The sequence below is a fragment of the Echinops telfairi genome, unplaced genomic scaffold (assembly GCF_000313985.2).
Source record: "Echinops telfairi isolate 266 unplaced genomic scaffold, ASM31398v2 ScPeMD7_40;HRSCAF=151, whole genome shotgun sequence".
NCBI classification, from domain to species: domain Eukaryota; kingdom Metazoa; phylum Chordata; class Mammalia; order Afrosoricida; family Tenrecidae; genus Echinops; species Echinops telfairi.
This window is the reverse complement of record NW_022103938.1, coordinates 729,252-735,667: the sequence shown is the minus strand read 5'-3', so window position 1 is coordinate 735,667 and position 6,416 is coordinate 729,252.

Sequence of the window (6,416 nt, the reverse complement as noted above, 5' to 3'; positions counted from 1 at the left end):
TGATCTTTATTTCCATTCTATTCCCCCACAGAATTTTAATATGTTTTATGTTCATATTGATTACTTTATCATTTCCCTCTAACCAAAAATATGTACACAAAATCTAATTTTGAAAAATCACTGTCAAAAATGAGGAGCTGATATCAAGGGGTGAAGTAGAAAGAAAATACTTTGAAAATGATGATGGCAACATATGTACAAATGTGGTTGACATGATGGATGGAGGTATGGATTGTGATAATAGTTGTATGAGCCCCCAATAAAGTGATTTATAATTTTTTGAAAAAGAGTCAAAAGAAAAATCACGGTCACCTAAGTCTCTAGGTGATTTGAAACTGCATTTCCAGCAAAAGAAAAAGAAAGAGAATGCATTTCAGATCGAGCTATTGCTACAAATATTGCATAATAATGTAACAACAATGCATATTTTAAAAATGCATATTTTAATCAATCATTATTAAACTAAAAAGGAAGTAAATTTCTTAATTAAATGGGTGGGACTGTCTTTCCCCACCACACCTTTAAAATTAGCTCATAAATAAAGTTAATTAGTACTGTCACCTGAATGGAAGAGGGATGAGCATTAGGTATATTACTATTTTTTGTTTGTAGATATAAATATTTCACACAAATAAGTAGAAATGGAAAGGATTTAATTTTAGTGATGCCGCTCAATTTGTAAAACTACTTCCGTGTTAGATGTTGAAAATTGGATAGAACTTTATTGATAGAGAAAGTGAAAGAGCTAGTTTGTATTTAATCAAAACACTAGAAATATAAAAAACATAATTTTAAATTTATTGATGCTGTTTTAGGTGCCTTTGAATTGGTGCTGACTGACAGTGACCTCATCATGCCCAACAAAATGAAACCCTGTCCAGTCCTGTGCCATCCCTACAATTGTTCCCTGAGCCCATTGTTAGAACCAAGGTGATAATCCATCTCGTCACAGGTCTTCCTGTTTCGCTGCCCCTCCACTTGACCATGCATGATGTCCTTCTCCAGGGACTGTCTCTCCTGACAACATAGCCAAAGTGTATTAAATGAAGTTTCGCCATCCCTGCCTCTAAAGAACCATGACTTAGTCTGTTAAACATTCAAAATGGAACAATTCCTTCCCTTGCAGTAAACATTCCTTTTAAGCTCAATCAGTAGGGGTGTTCTAACTCAGGAAGGCAGTCATTAAGATTAGTAGCCAGGCAAGAAGCTTCCCCCATTCAGAGGCTTCAGGGGATGGTGGTCTAATGACCGCTGGGGAAATGTAGCTATAGATAATTTCCTATGATCATTACAAAACCTACCTTTTTGTGATATGGTTTAGAGCAGGGGTCCTCAAACTTTTAAAACAGGGGGCCAGGTCACTGTCACTCAGACCCGTTGGAGGGCCAGACTATAGTTTAAAAAAAACTATGAACAAATTCCTATGCACACTGCACATATCTTATTTTGAAGTAAAAAAATGGGACAAAAGCACCTGGCGGGCTGGATAAATGTCCTCGGTGGGCCACATGTGGCCCGCGGGCTGTAGTTTGAAGACACCTGGTTTAGACTATCAATTGTATCCTGTGATCATTGTAAAACCGGCTTTTTTCACATAGTTTAAGGTATATAACTTGCTTGATTGTCAATGGGCATTTGAAACCGTTTTGAGGTAGTAAGGAGCCTTGATGGTGTAATGGAATACTCATTGATTGGGCCGCTATCCACAAGGTCAGTAGTTCGAATCCATCAGCTAGTCTGTGGGAGAAAGATGTGGCTTTCCACTCCCATGAAGAGTTACAGTCTCAGAAACCTACAGAGGCAGCCCTACCCTGCCTCTTGGAGTTGACTTGATGGCAGCCAGGGCTTGTTTGTTTTTTTAGGTAGCAAATCTCACTGTTTCCTTTTGTTTCAAGCTTGCAGAAATCATCTATTCTTGAATCAATCTAGTCTCTGCTTTTGGCCAAAACAGTGACAGCTAACCCTTGACCTTGGTTTCCTAGAATTACTATCACTAAACTTTGTTTATAATGATCTATCAGGCACTGGTGGCTCAGTGTCAGAATTCTCACCTTCCTTGTGGGAGAGCCAAGTTCAATTCCCAGCCAATGCCCTTTGTGCACTTTCGCCATCCCATCTGTCAGTGGTGGCTTGCATGTTGCCAGGATACTGAATAAATGGTTCTCAGTGTTGCTTCCAGACTGAAATAGATTAAGAACAAAGACCTGGAGATCTGCTTCTACAAATCTTATGAAATAACAGATTTGCACACAGAGTGCGTTGCTCCACTTAAAAAACTCTATATGAGACCAAGAAGCCAACAATTACATTAAAGCAAAGATGAAAATGCTGGGGCAGGGTAAGGGATGCCACACAGGGAAACTAGAAGGCTGGAAATGGAACAACCAGAACACAATTAAAGAGACTATTGACACATTGTGGAAAATGTAACTCCCATCACTGGAGAATTTATGTAGAAATTGTGAAACGGGAGCCTAATTGGCTGTGGTAGTCATCATCTAACACTCAATTAAATATTATTTTGCTGTCCTCTTCTGAAGGGTGGGGGTGTCCACATAGTCAGGATTGGGGCCAGCCCTGCAGACCTCTCTATTGGGTCCCTGGTACATACCGGTATGTTGTATTCACATCTTGGTGCATTAGGTTGAAGCCTGGTCTCTCTTTCCTTCTCCTGTGGAGATATAAACAATACCCTCCCCTGAGTGGATTAGTGCCCTGCTCGCTTCCCCGCCATGTCTTTTTGTTTTATTTTTCTCTTTCTTTCCCCCTCTTATTTAGTTGGCTGTCATATGTATCCCTGGATTGGGTTTGGCCCCTTGCCATAGTTGCTGGATCTCACCCCAGGGATGTATGTATATAGTAGCTTTTCCCCTATGCCCCGCTTTTTTTTTTTTAACTTACCTCAGTGGACTCATGTTGTACTTGTCCTTTTGTGCTTGACTTACTTCACCTAGCATGATTTCCTCCAGTTTTTCCCAAATGGCAATGTGCTTCATGCGTTTTAGGGATGCATAGTACTCCATTGTATGTATGTACCACAGTTTTTTGATCCATTCATCTGTTGATGGAAATTTGGGTTGTTTCCAACTCCTTGCAATTGTGAACTGTGCCATGATGAACGTTGGAGCACAGATGTCTGGCCGTGGTTTGTTTCTTGCCTCTTCTGGGTTTATGCCCAGTAGGGCTAAAGCTTGGGGAGAGGGGTGCATCGGATTAGAGTACATGGGAGAAATGCAAAGGGATGGAGAGGGAGGGGAAGACATCCTGGCCCACCAAGCCCCAAGGATGATGTTCCTGCTCAGAGCAGACAATGCACGCGGAGGACTATAGGGCTGGCCCCACCACGGGACACGGCATTCCTCGCTGAACCATGGTGCTCGGCTATCAAAAGCTATAGTGTCTGGGGTCTTAAAGGCTTGAAGATAAACAAGCGGCCATCTAGCTCAGAAGCAAAAAAGCTCACATGGAAGAAGCACACCAGCCTCTGTGATCACAAGGCGCCAATGGGATCGGTACCAGGCATCTAAGACCCAGAATAAAACCATACCCAAGGTGAATGAGGGGGAGAGGGGGGCATGAAGTGGAGACTCAATGCCCATCTGTAGAAAATTGGACATCCCTTCATAGAGGGGTCATAGAGAAGAGATAAACAAGTCAGGGTTCAGTATAGCACCCGTGAAGCACACAATTTTCCTCTGCTCTTTGGTGCTTCTTCTCCCCAACTATCATGACCTCAATTCTACCTTACAAATTGGATTAGACCAGAGCATGCACACTGCTATAGATAAGAGCCTGAAACACGGGGAATCCAGGATAGATTAAACCCCCAGGGCCAACAAGGAGAATAGAGATACCAGGAGGATTATGGGAGGGGAGGGGGAGAAAGGGGGAATTGATCACAAGGATCAAATAGAACCCCCTCCCAGGGGAACGAATAATGGAAAAGTGGATGAGGGGTGATGGAGCACGATGTAAGATATGGAAAAAATAATCTATAACTTATCAAGTGTTCATGAGGGAGAGCAGGTGGGGAGGGAGGGGGAAGAAATGGGGAGCTGCTATCGGGCTCAAGTGGGAAGAGAATGCTTTGAAAATGATGACGGTGGCATATGTGCAAATGTGCTTGACACATTGGAGGAATGTATGGATTGTGATAAGAGATGTAAGAGCCCCCAAAACAAATATTTAAAAATATATATTACTTTACAAAACAAAGAAAATCATATAGATCACAATGATCTGATCTACAACCGATTCTGGGGACGGCTTAGAACCAGGCAGTTCCATTGTGCACATGGTCACTCTGGGTATGATGGACACGGTGTGACAAGAGAAGCAGAGAGAGATTGGAAGATGTTACACTAATGCTGGAGTTGAACATAGAAGCAGGAGCCCGCAGCCAAGAAATGCAAAGAATCCAGGCCTATAAGCTGAAAAAGCAAGAAGGCAGATTCTGTCAGAGCGCCTCCAGGGGAGTGTGGCTCGGCCAACATCGTGCTTTCAACACAGCAAAACCCACTCAGGCTTCTGACCTGCAGAACTTTAAATGACTAAGGCTGTAAAACAATAAATTATGCTGTGATAATTTGTTGCAGCTGCACTAGGAAGTGAATACACTCATGTACGCCTGGGTCTTTTTATACCTCCAGGGGGACACATCTGTTTGGTATAGACAACGTAGAAGGCACTGCCACGTTTGCAGAACAACAGTTTCTGGCTTAAAATTTCTTTTAAAACACAGAGGAACCTAGGATACGTTATCTTTTCTTTCCTATTCTCTCCACCGTCTGCCCATCCCACACAGGCTCATTGCTGCGGCAACGTCAGATCTGCGAGATTGCAAACCTGGCCTGTGTCTGTAGCTCCCCGGGGCCCCGTGCGGATTGTGGAGGCCATGTCCATGAATTCCGTTCCTGGCCTCTCAGTTTTCTCAGTTTTTCAGTTACAAACAGACTAGAAGGTTTCTACAAACCCTTTCAATTCTTGAAAACAAATGAAAACCCCTGATAATGCTACCTTCTGCTGATGGCAGGCAACTCTAGCAAGGTAGCCAGGACTCAGAAGAGAGACTGGCTTCTAGTTTCCTGAGATGCCGAACAAGGGCCATGTGGTGCTCCTGCGGCCCACCAGCTGAGGCTTGTATTGACGAACTCCTGTCACAGGAGAGATTTCTTTTTACTGAGTTTCAAATGCACTTTATTTCTTTACCTGTGGCATGTGTTAATGGGCACGCACTGCTTTTACTTGGCATCTGTTATAAGTTGGTTTTGAAACCATTCAGGAGGACACCACCAGCTGGTTGGATTACTGTCCATTCCTTTGGGGTGACTGTCAACAGGGGAGAGGTTCCATTCCATCCCAGTTTGGGCTGCTGTGGATGTCCAGACAGCAACACAGAGCGTAGCTCCAATCGGTGCACGCTTCTGGCAGGTTTACCTGGCCATTGTCTGCGAGTGCTTCCAACATAGACTGGGGGGGGGGGGGGGGGGGGGCGGGGGGATGCGGGTGGGACTAAGGAAGCAACAGAAGATGAAGAAACCAACAGAATTGCAGCTGCTCTCCGGATGGACTCTTGTGTATTGTGACTTTCAAACTCAGAAATTCACTGGTGTCCCATTCAGAATATTCAGACCACGGGCACAGGATGCACAGAGCAAGCAGCCAGACCCTGAAAGTGAGACAGTGGCGAAAAAATAACATCAGTTCCAGAGAAGGCATCAACTCTTTCCTCTGCCTGCACGATTCCTCCTGCGCCTCTCCCTCTCTTTCTCTATGTTATTCCCATGTATTTTTCAGCTTGCAATTCAAGCCTCACTTCTGGGAATTCCAGCTTCATCTCTAAATCAAGGTTTGGCCTTGTTTCAGTATTCTCATAGCTCCTGTCCTTCACGGCATGCATCCCATTCATAACTATGTGATCTATCTTACTGACAAGCTCCAAACCCCAGGAGGGTAGAGAGTGTGGCTGTCATGTTCATCCTGTGCCTAGCACAGTACCTGGTATTCCGTAAGCGCCTGGCATCAAATGTAATGAAGGCGCCCCGCCACCCCCACGTCATCCCTGGTTTCCTTCAGATTTCAGTGCTTATGGATGCATTAGAGCTTAAATTCTTAGCACTTGGTTTGCAAAAAGCTATGATTTTTTTCCCCATTCCCACAAGTCTTTTTATTTATTAAGCAGTGAATTAGTTAGTTTATTGTGCCAACCTGGCCGATAAACACATGTGGGGTTAATCGAAGGGCGAAGAGATAAATGGCTCAGTGAGCCACGCCTTTTGAGTTCTTGGGTCTTTTGCTTTCTGATGGTCAGACCAGGGTGAAGCTGTCTTAGCCAGTTCCCTGCTTCAGCTGGCAAGGCTCACTTCCTGCAAGACATCTCCGAGGAGAAGCCGCATGGACCTACCCAGATGCAGCCC